The sequence below is a fragment of the Balaenoptera physalus genome, assembly GCF_965194825.1.
Source record: "Balaenoptera physalus genome assembly, chromosome: X".
Lineage (NCBI taxonomy): Eukaryota > Metazoa > Chordata > Mammalia > Artiodactyla > Balaenopteridae > Balaenoptera > Balaenoptera physalus.
The window spans coordinates 107,227,761-107,244,745 of NC_138903.1; positions in this window are offsets into that span (position 1 = coordinate 107,227,761).

Genomic DNA, 16,985 nt, shown 5'->3' on the forward strand with positions numbered 1-16,985 from the left:
CTGCACATTCAGTGCATTTAGAAGGGATCTAATAATAACCCTTATATGTTTATATGTGTATAACTTTATGTTTCAAAAGTATTTTATGTGCAATTTCTCATATGATTGGAACAACAATCTTTGAGGTTTTTTCCCTCTCATTTTACAGATATGTTAATTGATGGTTAGGGAAGTTAAGTGGTTCACCCAAGGTCACACAGTTAGTACATGACAGACACACCACTAGAATTCAGGCATCTAACTCTCAGTCCAGTGAAGCTTCCATTTCATGAAGCCAAGCATCTCTTTTCTCAGGGAAAAGTGAAAAGGTCATCACCTTGAAACCCCTTCTTTAGAAAGACCAGGTTTTTGCTATTTTCCTCATTAATCTTCATATTTCCTTATGTCTCTTTAATCATGGCCTTCTGTCACTATCAACAATATCCAGAGTTTTATGCTTCTCCTACCAAGGTAGAACCACAGCTTTCTTCTTTGAGAAGCTCCTATAGGCAATTTTTCATAGTATTTGTAGGAAGAGTACTCTGGAAACAGTAGTTCATCACTGAGACACTACGATAGGATATGGACAATTCTGATACAGGAGAATAATTGTATAACAATGTGTCATATTCTTCAGGTAATCGGTAGGCTGAGTTTTTGAAACAGCAGCTCTAGGGGATTAAATAGAACAGGATTCCCAGTAGATTCTAGGTGTGCTAAATGATTGGCACGAGGATCTGGATCTCTTAGGAGCTTAAATGGGGACCGATAAAGATGAGGAGTCATGCAGATCAGCATTTTCCAATAGAAATATAATGCAAGCCATATATGTAATTTTAGATTTTTGAATAGGCATACTTAAAAACTGAATATAAATGAATAAAATGAATTTAATAATATACTTTATTTAACCCAATATATTCAAATATTTTAACATGTAATAATTTTAACAAGATGCACTAAAAATTATTAGTGATATATTTTACATTCTTTTTTAATAGTAAGTTTTTGAAATCTGGTGAACATTTTGCACTTACAATTTGGATCAACTATATTTCAAGTGTTTAATAGCCACATATGGCCAGTGTCTGCTATATTGGATAGAACAGTCTGGAACTTCTAATAAAGATTGTTTCATATAGGGTCATGGAAGTTCTGAAGTGTTACTATTACTTGGAAAAGGATAAAGGTACAATTTCATGCTTCAGGATGTGAACATTCATATATGTCGAGGATGGAAGTAGACTAAAGCCAGGTTTCTCAACCTTAGCAGTACTGACATTTTTGGCCAGATAGTTCTTTGTTGTGGGGGCTGTCCTGTGCATTATAGGATGTTTAGCAGGACCCGTGGCCTCTACCCAGTAGATGTCAATAGGATTCCCTCCAGTGGTTAACAACCAAACATGCCTCCAGAATATGCCAAATGTCCCCTGGGAGGTTGGAGGGATGTCACCCCTGGTTGAGAACCAGTGATCTAAAGAATGCTTCTAACCAAAGATTTTTAGACTCAGATTGGATGATACACAAAGCAAAGATTCTCAAACTCTGAGCCCTAAATATCAGTCCTCTATTTCACTGTCAATGTGTGCATCTTAGATGGTTGGATAAGATGACCAACATGATTTGGTAACTTTTTCAGTATCTCACGTTGTCCAGGCAATGATTTTGAACCTAGTTTGAATTGCTTAGCTTTCCTTTCTTTGAAAGTCAGAGAGGATATTCTTGAACCTCTCCCTGAAGTAACCGGAAGGAGGAAGTAAAGAATGGCTGGTTCAGAGAAAACCAGTTTAAACAACAGAAGAAAAAAAAAGACGTGTCTTGCAAATGGTAAATTGTGAAAGGTAATAGGCATGTAATACTTTATCCAGTCTAAGAAACATTGGTCAGCTTTCAAAACCCTCCAAAATCTGACCTCCTCTTACCTAAAAATATCTCTCACAGCTTCCCAAATAGAAGTCTGAACCAGTCAGACAGATTTCCTTATAGTTCACTGAATATACCATGATCCTTCCCATGGTCACGCATTTGTTCATGCTGTTTCTCTCACATACGATGTTCTCCCAATTTCCTTTTACTAATCTAAATTTAATTTATCATTAAGATCCTGCTCAAGCCCTAGTACATTCTTGAAGCTGTCTCTTACTTAATTGATTTAGAGTGATCAATCTCTTTTTGTGTGTGTGCTGAGACAAATTAAGTGTTAAGTTGAGAGGTGCTATTTTGTGTGGACTTGTCTTATAACCATAGTGAGAGTCTAAGTTCCTGGAGGGCAGGAACACAAAAATACATAGACCCTCCAGACAGTACCTGGCAAGCTAAAGTATGTTTCAGGTTGAATTCTCTGAGAAGCAAAATGCTTAGTTGGAGTTTAGTGGGCTGGATGTTTGTTAGGAAGTGCCCTTGGGATCAAAACCTGTGGAAGGGAGGAAAAAGAAGTAGAACTGATTAGAGGAAAAGATTGAGATACATTGCAGATCTAAGAGCCTCAGCCACCCCGACAGGGAACTCTAGAACTATAATGGCCCTCATTTAGCCTAAATTGCCAGGATATTATAACCCTCACCTCAAAAAGGTCATTATATGGGCTTCCCCTAAAAGGGTATGACATTGGACAGTCCATGAAGGGGTTGAGTACACTTCTAGCAGCTAGGTCAACAAACAAATCCTTCCTTGAAGGGGGATTTGGACAACATGTTTTCATGTCTATCACAAAGTGATAGATGTGTAGAAGGAATTCAGTGAATGTTTATTGAATGCTAGAAGATTTTGCAGTGGTGTTAACTTTCAGAAGAATGAATCAGGGGAAGTTTTCGTTTTCGTCTGTTGGTCTGATTGGATGGGCCTATTTGATAGCCAGTCAGATGGCTTTTCTAAGGAACACCCCTTCCAAGATAAGAGGAATGACTCAGTGTTTGTGATGCACCCAAAATTACTCCATCAAGGAGTAACAGTTATAATGGTTTTGGAATATCTCTAATGAATGTTACATTATCAAACTGAGGTAGCATAAAAACTTTGCTGGATATGTCAAATATCAAGTTAACCTTGTACAGGTACTGAAAGACCATGCTTATGCTTGTAGGCTCAATGATGTTAAAAGAAAAACAAGCCAGGCTCTCAATTTCTGAATCTGCCATTCCCATTTTTCCATAGACAACGGAAAGAATGGCTGGGGTAGGGTGGTGGGAACACATTTATTTAGTTGATACTATATAACAAATCCTTTATAGCCTTATCTGTTAACCCCTGCAGTAATTCTGGGAAATCAGGAGCACTGTCTGTAGCTTTTCAGATGAGGAAACAGTAGCTCTAAGTTGTAAATTATCCCTGGTCCCATCATCATCATCATAGTCATCATCATTATTATCAACATTGCCAAAATATACACAGTGTTTACATGTTACTAGACATTCTTCTAAGTGTTTTACATATGGAAGCTTATTTACTTCTAATAACTACCTTATACAGTAGGAATTATTGTTATTCACACTTTACAGATAAAGTGACTGAGTTAAAAAGAGGTTTAGTAACTTGCTCAAGGTTATGCAAATAGTGGCAAAGCTGAAATTTGAAATCAGGCTGCTTGTCTCTAGTTTTATCCTCTTAACCACTATTCAAACTTGCCTAAGTAGTAAGAAGCAGAAATGAGGCATAAAAACAAGTCTGTCTTATTCTAAAGGCAGCCAATTTTTACTTCACAAGGGTGGCTTCAAAGGCACTGTGCTTATACATTTCGGGGAATCATTCTCTTTTGATAGCAGGCAGGGCCTACATGGCAAATTGATGAAATGATTATGAGATAACCTTTAGGAAAGATGCATGTTCTAGTAGATCACTGAAGGTGGCTTCTTTTCAGAAATTATGGGGTTTTTGCAAAGGTGGCTGGCAATCAGATTTCATATTTGATGTCTTCTAGAAAATAATACTTTTCTCATTCTAATTAGTGCAACCATTGAAAATTTCTGAGGCTTATTTGGCCTTGTCTAGAATCTACTGCCATGTTTGACTGCTGCAAGTGACAGGAGAAGGCCAAAAACAAGTCCCAGCAACAGGGGTTTTAGTAGGATTCTACCTGCCAGAATCAATCATGACAGAAACTTAGCCAGCTTTCACAGAATTACCCTCCAGTTGTGTCCTCTATGCTAGGCCTGTCTCTCCAAGTGAATTGCAAACTCATCCAGAGCAGAGTTTTCATATTATTTGTATCCCATCCCCTTCTACAACAGAGGGTAAATGAGGTTTTGAAACCATACCTATGGAAACTTAGCAGTAACTGAATCACAGGGCTCATATTTTCTTGACCATGTTGAAAATACTTTTTTTTCATAACCCAATTTAACATCAGAGGCGCACAGGCTGAGAACAGTCCAATAGGTGCCAAGTACCTCCACCACCTAAAGCAAGGGGCTATATTAACAATCTGGACCACAATACAATGCATACGGTAGTCCCCCCTTATCCATGTGTGATACATTCCAAGACCCTCAGTGGATGCCTGAAACCGAGGATAATACCAAACCCTATATATGCTATGTTTTTTCCTATACGTAAATATCTATTATAAAGTTTAATTTATAAATTAAGCACAGTAAGAGATTAATAACTAATAATAAAATAGAACACTTATAACAATATACTATAATAAAAGTTATGTGAATGTGGTCTCTCGCTCGCAAAATTTCTCATTGTACTGTACTCACCCTTCTTGTTGTGATGATATGAGATGATAAAATGCATATGTGATGAGATGAAGTGAGGTGAATGACGTAGGCATTGTGGCATAGCGTTATGCTATGACTGACACGTCAAAAGAAGGATCATCTGCTTCAGGTGATCTTGGATCATCAAGTCTTGATGATGTCGATGGTTGGATGTTGGGAGCGGATAATGTTGATGGTTGGGGATCCCATGTGGGGGAGTAGGACAGTGAGCGCTTTTATCATGCCATTCAGAATGGCTCATAATTTAAAACTTATAAATTGTTTATTTCTGGAATTTTCTAGTTAATACTTTCAGACTGAGGTTGACCATAGGTAACTGAAAACATTGAACGTGAAACTGTGGATAAGTGAGGTCTACCGTATATTGTGAAACAAGTTTTGTTACCATTACCGTTACCGTGATTCCACATAAAGTTTCTTCCTACTTCAAGCTCTTTCCATTAAATTCCACCTCATTCCATAAACTCAGTGACATGCGATTTCCCAGGAGTACCACACTGGTCTTTTCTGTGAGTAGTTCAGCCCCTGAAGTCTATTATCCTAGGAATTTCATTTATGCAGGAGAATTACAATTATCCTCTGCCCCTTCCAGACTCTAATAGTAAATATTCTTTTCCAATAAAATTAATTCTTTGGGGGCAAATTGTAACTATATACCAGGCTTCATATCAACTCTACATACACAGAGACCAATACTATATTCAGATTCTGCCAGAAATCAAAATGTTGAGGATAGAAGCTGGCATTACTGAACATGTGGTAGGACTGGTACTTAAAGATAGAGACTATGAATCTTCTATAAGCAAGATAAACACATTCAAATGGGGGCGAATCTAAAGTAAAGAATCAAAAAGTCCTAAAGCCACCAATCTTCCTTCTTCTGGAAAAGCAACAACAAAATGTTAAGTTCGCTTGCAAAGTAACAGGGAGAAAAGGCTGGATTGGGAATAGCCTGAATTTCCAGAGTTCATATTCACTAGTGAGTTCTAACCCATTAGGAATCAATGGACTCCAAATTAAAACATTTATTTTACGTATCAGATTAGGAAAAATGTAAAAGAATGATAATACCTAGGGGAGAGGAGGATGTGGAGAAATAAGATACCTGATAGAGTAGCTGTGAGGTTTTATATTGGCACAGTATTTCTGGAGGTTAATTCAGCAATAATTATCAAAAGTTTGTAAAATGGATATATCTTTTAATACAGACAGTCAACACGTAGGAAATTTTCCTTTTGGAATTATAAATATAGGTTTAGATGTAGAAATTCTATGTTCTAATGGTGGCTATAATTGTGAAAAAAACAGAAACAACCTATATGCTCATCATTAGGGAGTTAGTTAAATTGTGGTGCATCCATTTAATGCCATGGGGCCATTAAAAACTATTACGTCTATTTTTATACATTTATATGGAAAGATGCCTAAAATACATGTGAAAAATTAAGTTTATATAACAATGTATATAGTATAATCCCATTGTTTTGGTTAAAAGTACCTAAAATATATAAATATAAATATGTATGAATGTATATATACTACACTGGAAAGTTTTTGAGAAAAATACTTTTATCACCCATGGTCTCCCTAGAGGTCCATGCACCTTACGTTAAAAACTCTACCATACCAACTTTCCCACTGTTTGGCATTGCACCTTATATGCAGGTTAAAACTATTTTCTTCTGTTTTCCGTTTTCAAATCATGCACACCTTAGTGTTTTCAGAAGTAAACGTTCTTTTTTCTTTCCAAAATTTTAATAGATATTAGCACCAATATACGTTTTCATCCTTAAAGTTTCTATTATATGCTAAGGCAAATATAATACAGTAAAATTATTGTTTTATTACCCAAATATCTTGTACACAGTGACTTGGACTTTATATACACGTAAGTTATATAATCCTTACATTGAGGACAATTTTAACATATTCATAGCCAGCTATTGAGTCAACCCGTATTGAGAAAGACAACAATTGGAACTGTCAAATGAATTTCTTTGACTATGCCTCGCTGGGTATGTGGACCAGAACATAAATGCTATCAGTATCATCTTAGCACAGATTATTTTTTACAGCACATTTGGGACTCTCTAAAAATTCACTTTCAATCAAATGGGACTGTCAATACCTGCATTCTCAGACTTTATGTCATTGGCAGTTATTAAATTTACATTGAGTTTGGCCTTAGTGGTTGGAGTAATCTCACAAGCCTTTTCAACTGGATCCAACATCACTGGTTTAACTAAAACATATGAATTCAATAGGAATAGCCCTGGACTCTTTTTTTTTTTTTAACATCTTTATTGGAGTATAATTGCTTTACAGTGGTGTGTTAGTTTCTGCTTTATAACAAAGTGAATCAGTTATACACATACATATGTTCCCATATCTCTTCCCTCTTGCATCTCCCTCCCTCCCACCCTCCCTATCCCACCCCTCTAGGTGGTCACAAAGCAACGAGCTGATATCCCTGTGCTATGCGGCTGCTTCCCACTAGCTATCTATTTTACGTTTGGTAGTGTATATATGTCCATGCCACTCTCTCACTTTGTCCCAGCTTACCCTTCCCCCTCCCCATATCCTCAAGTCCATTCTCTAGTAGGTCTGTATCTTTATTCCCATCCTACCACTAGGTTCTTCATGACCTTTTTTTTTTTCCCTTAGATTCCATATATATGTGTTAGCATACTGTATTTGTTTTTCTCTTTCTGACTTACTTCACTCTGTATGACAGACTCTAGGTCCATCCACCTCACCACAAATAACTCAATTTCGTTTCTTTTTTATGGCTGAGTAATATTCCATTGTATATATATGTGCCATATCTTCTTTATCCATTCATCTGTTGATGGACACTTAGGTTGCTTCCATGTCCTGGCTATTGTAAATAGAGCTGCAATGAACATTTTGGTACATGACTCTTTTTGAATTATGGTTTTCTCAGGGTATATGCCCAGTAGTGTGATTGCTGGGTCATATGGTAATTCTATTTTTAGTTTTTTAAGAACCTCCATACTGTTCTCCATAGTGGCTGTATCAATTTACATTCCCACCAACAGTGCAAGAGGGTTCCCTATTTTCCACACCCTCTCCAGCATTTATTCTTTGTGGATTTTTTCATGATGGCCATTCTGACCAGTGTGAAGTGATACCTCACTGTGGTTTTGATTTGCATTTCTCTAATGATTACTGATGTTGAGCATCCTTTCATGTGTTTGTTGGCAATCTGTATATCTTCTTTGGAGAAATGTCTATTTAGATCTTCTGCCCATTATTGGATTGGGTTGTTTATTTTTTTTCATGTTCAGCTGCATGAGCTGCTTGTATATTTTGGAGATTAATCCTTTGTCAGTTGCTTCATTTGCAAATATCTTCTCCCATTCTGAGGGTTGTCTTGTTTATGGTTTCCTTTGCTGTGCAAAAGCTTTGAAGTTTCATTAGGTCCCATTTGTTTATTTTTGTTTTTATTTCCATTTCTTTAGGAGGTGGGTCAAAAAGGATCTTGCTGTCACAGCCCTGGATTCTTTAGCACAAATATATTTCCAAATGTACCCTCCCCATAAAGTTTAGCCTCATAAATCTCAGTAATTCGTTTGCAGGTTGTAGGCAGGTCCACATTTAATAAATGTTATTTTCAGTTGGGTTTATTTTTCTTTAAGGTAGTCTGGAAGGTACTATTAAATACTTTATAAACTCAGTCTATTATTCATTTATACATTGTTAAACATTCTGGGATTCATTTTGTTTATAGCTATAATCACAAAAAGCCTGTTCTGATGTTTTCTGGTTGGGTATTGAGAGAAATCTTTTCTCTGAAGGAAAACCCTATCCTTAATATGTTATAAGATGCAGCTTAGAACATCCATATGGCAAAGCTCATTTCAAGGGGAAAGTCAACTTTTTCATTCAAACTGAGTAGATTTTGGTTCATCTTGGGGAAAAAAAAACCAAACAGATCTTAGAAAGCTTTCACATGCATTTCCAGTACATTTCCCAAAGACAGTTTTAAGATATTTTTTAAAGAAGTGTATTTCATGCTTGAAGTTAACTTTTCAATAAGGATTATTGCTAGCTTGGAATTTATCTCTTTGCGGTAGGAACATATTTTAGTAAGCTCAAGAATAGTTTACCAACTCATGTTAATTTCTGGGAATTCCTGATGTAAGAAAACAAACAAGGTAGCCAAGAAAGTGGTCTTGTCTCCCTTATCCCTTATTGTAGACAGAAAGCAGCAAATTAGCGTTAAATCTTTATTAAAGCATTGCAGAAGGCACAAGCCAAATTCCTGTTGCATATTTGAAAACAAAAATGGAACTTTGCAACCTTACCTGCCTTTAAATCTGTGCATAGCAAAGCAGCACTAGCGTTGCCTTAAAACTTAAAGGTGACTTAAAGGTTATAAGCTGGCCAAGGAGAACTAGACCATTGTCTGCAGCTTTATTTTACTTTTTTTTTAAATATAGCAACTCTACATGGAAATGGTTTATCCACCTGTTCTACCCTTGCTAGGTCTCCAGCACACATTTCTTTTTTTTAAGCATTATAACTTTCTAATATTTATTTAACAGCCTGATTGAGATATAATTAACATACAATAAACTGCATATATTTAAGGTATAAATTTTGCTAAGTTTGACTTATGGATATACTGTGAAACTATCACAACAAGTCAGTGAACATACCTATCACCCCAAAAGTTTCTTCATGCCCTTCGTATTCCCTCACTCTTTCCACTCCTCTCCCCACCATCCCCAGGCAACCACTGGTCTGCTTTCTGTTACCATCAATTAGTTTACATTTTCTAGAAACTTAAGTAAATTAAACCATACAATACACACTATTTGTTGTCTGGATTCTGTTTCTCAGCATAGTTATTTTGAGATGCATCCATGTTTTAGTTTATATAAATAGTTCATCCTCCCCCCATTTTTTTGCCTTGCATAAAATTCTGAATAATTTTTTTATTTGTTTAATTCAGGTAGCATACAGAGATAGAGGTCTAAGATCAAACTTTTTTATTTTTGAGTTATGATTAACAAACAATATCATATTAGTTTCAGGTGTACAATATAGTGATTCAGTATCTTTTATGGTATGAAATGATCACGACAATAAGATCAGTTACCATCTGTCACCATACAAAGTTGTTACAATATTATTGACTGTATTCTCTATGCTGTACATTACATCCCTGTAGTCTATATATTTTATAGCTAGAAGTTTGTACCCCTTAATTCCCTTCACCTATTTCTTTCTATTCTGTTGGTACATATTTAAAGTGTGATAATCAACTAGCTAATCTACATTGAATATTCAATTCAAAGTATCCAGGAAACATCTGAATTCTTTAACTGTTACTTAAATACTAGCTTCTACTATTACCAAATAATTCTTCAGACAATTTATATCTTCTTGAAAATATGATGAGCCAAAACTGCACCAACTATTCTTATCACTATATTCCGCTCTCTTTCAGCACCCTTATTTGCCTGTGGTCTCAACTATCACATCTGTGCTTTTGGCTTCTAGCTCTGATCTTCTTCACAAATATATATGTTTTGCATCTCCACCTGTGTACTGGATATCATTGCTTGAATATTCCAATTCCATAGGATCTAAAAGAAAATGACTTTCCTTTTACCCAAAAATGCCCCCCTTTATCACTCCCATGGTTCTATTAATGAGTTTTTCATTCTTCCAGTCATCTGGAGTCATCCTGGAGGACAGATGATGACCTAGCACGTCTTTAAAACTTCACGGAACCAAGGGCTGGATATAAGGGCAGGGGCAAGGATGGGGCCCATGCAGTTTATAGCTTGAGCCACAAAAATCACAGTTAGGTTGGCTAGATCAAATGTCATCTGTACTTTGCTATTGATGATGTATTTAGTACACTGAAAATATACTCTTAGAAATATATCTCAAATTGCAAACCATCTGAAGCCTGACAGTTATATAAGGTAGAACATTTGAGTCTGTTGATCCATGATAGTGTCAATAAAAAGAGATAATGACTGCCTAAAAAAGAAAGTCTTCATTTGCAATACCTCTTTCTCCAGATAATCTTGGATCTTGGCATAATCAGCTTTTTAGATGGGCACTTTACAAAACTGTCCATATCATTAATGACTCATTTTAAAAAATAAAAACAGGAGTAAAAGCAAACTTAAAATATTTTAATTTAGCATGGACTTTCAATTCAATGAATCTTTATGACATTAGAATTTTATCTCTGATATTCAGCCTATAAGATTAGAACTTTTTCCCCCTTCTCCAATTCAGAACTTTTAAAAATAAGATTAATTTGCTTAATTCTAGTATATGAACCAATCAAAATATTTTTAATACCAGTAACCTAACGTGCTTCTCTTACTGTTTGTGCTTAGAAAATAAATAATTTATGAATCTCTAGAAAAACTGCAAGTAATTGTGCTCTACATTAATGGTTTATTTAGCTTTTAGCCCAGGGTGGGTCTGTGTGATGGCAAAGAAGAATTTTGCTGGAATGCCCTGGTAAGACTAGTTTTGGTGCTTTTAGTTAGGGAGAAAGGTGTGCTCTTCATATTCCGACCTATAAGCTATGAAACATTTGTTTCAAAATTTTATTTTGAATTTATATTATTTCCATGCTAGTGGAATTTATTATTGTAAGACATTTTGATTGGATGAAAGTTAATGTCTTCTTAGCTATTATGCCCTCTATGATTCATTTGCAGGGGGGAGAGAGCACAAAGTAGGAGAGCACATTTCAGACCAGTGGTCCTCAAAAGAACTGATACTGACCCCTAGATATCATTTTGGAAATTTGTGGGGACAATTTTGAGTCATGAAAATTGTGGGGAGTGGGCTCAACTGGCATTTCATGAGCAAGATGCAATGATCAGGAACCACAGAAAATGGTCCTGTTTCTTGAACAACTTTTGAATGTCCTGTTAGACATTCAGGTAAGTGATATTATCTGTTTCTAGAGTCTATGTGACTCTAGAAACTAACTTCATGATACATACAGTCATTTTGATTGATTTTAATGAACACATTTCTAAAATAATGCAGCTAGTGTGTAAATTGAGGGAATAATGTACATTGCACACTGGTTTGTTTAAAACTTATCAAGACCTGCCCATCATTCAGAAAATTACACAGTATTTGAACTGGCAATTCAAAATTCCTGAATTGGTTTGCATTTTTAGCTGTCAGATTTGTAGTGATGCTATATTATAGGTACAACTTTAACTACTTCATTGTGTCATCTTTTAGTAGTTGAGTCCAAGTATCTGCATATTGAGACACTTATCATTTTATTATAATATACTTTTTAAGTTATCCTTTAAGTTATATATGAGGCATTAAATTGAATTTTTAATTATGTGTACACATATGTTATATTAACTATGAACTTAATTTCAGCATGTTAAGGGAGATGTCATGACATGTCTGTTATTAAAAATAAATTCATTAGATCTAAAAGCTCATTGGAATTGTTTTATAATAAAGATTAAAATATGGGAATACTGTTTTCTATAGAGATAATTTTAGCTATCTGTAAAATTGAAGTAACAATAGTATCTACTCCATTTTGATGTTGTTGTAAGGATACATGCATGTAGATTATGTATGAAAAACACTAATTATGGCATCTGTTACATAGAAAGTACACAATAAAAATAGGTTGTTGTTATTATTATGATTAGTAGTAGTAGCAGTAGTAGGATCATGAGTTTATCATCTCTGGTAATTTATGCCATGCTTCTTAGAATATAAATAACATATAGTACAGGATGTATATTCCATCTGACATGGTTGAACACCTATCCCCCCTAAACACTTTCATTTTGCTTATAGATCTCAAAAGCTCTTGAATTTTCTCTTATTTCATGATCTGATCCTTTTCAGTCTCATTTTCTCATTACTGTCATCCTCATAACCTCTTAACTTTAGAGTATCTCAGGGTTCAGGGCTGGGACATCTTGTCTTCCCTGTGTACAGTCAGTCTGTTGATAGACTTATCCTGCCCCAATGGCTTTAGACAATATCTACATACTGATGAATCCCTAATCCATATGTCCAGCTAGGAACACTTTCCTGAACTCCAGCCTCCTATATACAACTGCCAAGTTTCTATCTCGGATTGTTTATCTAATATGTATCTAAAATTAAGATGTCTAAAACCAAATTCCTAATATTTCCTCATCTAAAAATAATAATTTTCTTTCTGCTACTACCTTCTTGTCTGTTATTGAGTCTATACATTTTAGGTACTTAGGAAAAGAAATCCTGGAAACACTCTTAACTCCACTTTCACTCACATCCTATAAGCTAGTCTATCAGTAAATCCTCCTATTGGCCCTACTCTCAAAAAATATCTTGTGATCATTCTCACCACCTCCACTGCTGCCACTCTCATCTAAATCACCGTCATCTCAGCCCTGGATGATTATAATACCACCCTAACTGTTCTCTTTTCTTTCACCCTCGCCCTTAATTTCCACTCTATTCACACAACATAATGGCCAGATTGATCCTTTTAAAACATAAACACTCCAGTGGCAGCCCAAGTTGCTCAGAGTAAATGCCAAAGCTGTACAATATGGCTTTCTGTTATCTTTCCAACCTCACTGTTAGCTATTTTTTCACTTGCTCTCTTGCTCCAGTTGCCCTGATCTTGGTGCTGATCCTGGAAAATCCTTCTACTCAAAGGCCTTTGACATTCTGCCTCCTCTACCTAGAACTTTATTTCCCCAATTATTTGCATGGCTTGCTTCTTCATCTTCTTAAGGTATTTGCTCCAATATCAAATGCTTTCAATGAGATCTTTCCTGACGATCCTATTCAAAATTGAACACACCCACCTCAGCACTTACCTGATTAATTTTTTATCCGTAACACTTACAACATATTATATAATTTACTTGTTTATTTTGTTTATTGTCTGTCTCTCTACTAGAATGTGAGGACCACACAGGACATGGATTTGTCTTTTTTATTCATTTCTGTATCCTCTGCATCTAGAGCAATACCTGGTACTTAGTAGGTGCTCAACAAATATTTATCAAATAAATGTATGAATATTCTGCCTTTTTGTTAACAAATGACTTAAGAGAGCATGACTGAAATATCACCTCCTCCATGATGCCAACATTCAGGGAAGAATTGCATTTAAAATTATTGGTATATATACATCTATTTGCTGCATAAAGCAAAACAAACTAAAAGTGAAACCCAGCACTTTTATAAAGTACTTCAAAACAGAAGTACACAAAATTGTTTCACATCTATTTTTTCCCATTAATCTAACAAACTTGAGTAGTATACAAGGTACGGAATATTATCTTCATTTAACTGACAAGGAAACATTATAGAAAATAAGTGATTATAGCCAAGGAACCTGTGTCTTTTCATTTCTAGTCACTCTACTTTCCGTATTAGTGCTGTATGTGCACTTTTATCTATGATTCTGTGTAGGCAGACTTACTAGAGCAACAATTTAGATGGAGTCAATTGGCCAGTCAAATTCACTTAGTATTTTTATTGTGGAATCGAAAAATGTGACCAAGTTTCATTAACGTGGCTCACCTTTTATGTATGTATTTTTCATTAGCACTACATGTGTGGTGTTCACAAAATCTGCATCATAGCATTGGAAGAACCAGGAGAGACAAGATCATGTCTTCTCCATGTTTTGTTAATCCTTTTCACCCCTAAGATTGTTTTGTGGTAGGAGGTCAATAAATACATATTTGTGATAGAATAAAGCCCAAGTGAGTACAAATAAATTATGACAGGCAATGTAACTCTTCTTTCCTAACCTTCTCCTGTAATAGTAATATTTGTAGGATACAATGTTAGTTTCCAAATGAAACACCCCCAATAGATATTCTATCCATTGCTTTAAATAGATGATGTGATCTTTAGGGAAATAAGAGATCTAGTTGATGGCAGAGCAGTTAATAATACCAAATGCCAGCAAAGTTATATGGAAGGTATATATCATTTCAAGACACACTGGAAAGGTAATAAACCCTTGGGGATATTTTACCTCTCGATAAATAATAAAGTATCTGATCATAAAGATCTTCTAAAGTAAAATAGAACATATGCATTATGATATTTGATTAATCGTTAATCTGATACCTATGTACTGTGGGCTGAAAGAGTATGTTTTAAAGGTTAGCCAAAAAACCCTGAAGTTAGCAATTATAAGGTCAACTAATATTTGATAAGGGAACCAGGAACATCGGTGGGAAAGGATAGTCTCTAAAGAATAGTACTAAGAATTAACAGACATCATTTGGATAATACATTTACTAAGATAATACAGACCAGAAAAGACCAATGGTTATTGTTTCATTCCTGATTTTTATGAGGCTAAGGGTAGAGTCAATAACATTCTCTATTGTTTAAGTTGACTATGCATATTAATATGGGAGAAGATAACTCTATTTTACTATCTGGTGAATGCTTGGACCACATGTTTATTAATGAGGGAAGAGAAACAATGAAAGGTTGCTTTGTAGATGTTATAAAATTCAGGGTGCTTATTGGGAAAAGGGCTATTTCTGATGAGACATATTCATTTATGAAAGATAAAATGAAGAAGTACAGTATTAGAATTTAAAACTATTAACCTAAAAGTAAAGGAACCAGTCCTTTGATTATATAGCCAGGGCTGAATTCTTAATATAAATGTTAAAATGGTCATTACTAAGATTTGACATACTGATTTCACATTTGAGAAGTCACCGTAGACCCATGTTCTATAGTTACACATTAATAATGATTCTAGAGAATTAATTTCTGTTCTGTAGAGCAGCACTGGGTATTCCTCTGTTTAGAGTTGATGTGGTTTGATTTCTTGTAATGGTCCATCTACTAAGTAGTGAGACAACTTCTGTTAATAGGGACTTATAGTATTAACAGCTAGAGCAAGAAACACTTCATGTGGCTATTTTCAGCATATATATATGCATTCTTATAGGAGTAATTCCACTTGCTTATAATGTATAATCCTTTAAATATGCTATTGAATTTGGTTTACTAGTATTTTGTTGAGAATTTTTGCATCAATATTTATAAAGGATATTGGTTTGTAGTTTTCTTGTAGTGTCTTTGGCTTTGATATGAGGGTAAGTTCAGAAGTGCTCCCTCCTCAATATTTTGGAAGAGTTTGAGAAGGATTGATGTTATATCTTCTTTAATATTTGGTAGAATTCATCAATGAATCCATCTTTATGGGAGGTTTTTTTTATTATTGATTAAATTTCTTACTAACTATAGGTCCATTCAGAGTATATATTTCTTTATGATTCAGTCTTGGTAGGTTGTGTATTTATAGGAATTTTTCCATTTCATACAGATTATCCAATTTGTTGTCAAAGAAGTATATATACCATTCTATTAAAGTCCTTTTGATTTCTTTAAAATGAGTCATAAAGTTCTTAGTTTCATTTCCGATTTTAGTAATATGAGTTTTCTCTCTTTTTTTTCTTAAACTAGTTAATGGTTAGTCAATTTTGTTGATCTTTACAAAGAAATAACTTTTGGTTTCATTGATTTTCCTCTGTGGCTTTTCTATTCTCTATTTCACTCAAATCATTGTTGTTTCCTTCTTTCTTTTTTTTTTAACATCTTTATTGGAATATAATTGCTTTACAAAGTTGTGTTAGTTTCTGCTGTATAACAAAGTGAATCATCTATATGTATACATATATCCCCATATCCCCTCCCTCTTGCATCTCCCTCCCACCCTCCCAATCCCACCCCTCTAGGTGGTCACAAAGCACTGAGCTGATCTCCCTGTGCGATGAAGCTGCTTCCCACTAGCTATCTATTTTACATTTTGTAGTGTATATATGTCCATGCCACTCTCTCACTTCGTCCCAGCCTAACCTTCCCCCTCCTGGTGTCTTCAAGTCCATTCTCTACGTCTGTGTCTTTATTCCTGTCCTGGCCCTAGGTACATCAGAACCTTTTTTTTTTTCCTTAGATTCCATATATATGTGTTAGCATACGGTATTTGTTTTTCACTTTCTGACTTACTTCACTTTGTATGACAGACTCTAGGTCCATCCACCTCACTACAACTAACTCAATTTCGTTTCTTTTTATGGCTGAGTAATATTCTGTTGTATATATGTGCCACATCTTCTTTATCCATTCATCTGTCGATGGACATTTAGGTTGCTTCCATGTCCTGGCTATTGTAAATAGAGCTGCAATGAACATTGTGGTACATGACTCTTTTTGAATTATGGTTTTCTCAGGGTAGATGCCCAGTAGTGGGATTGC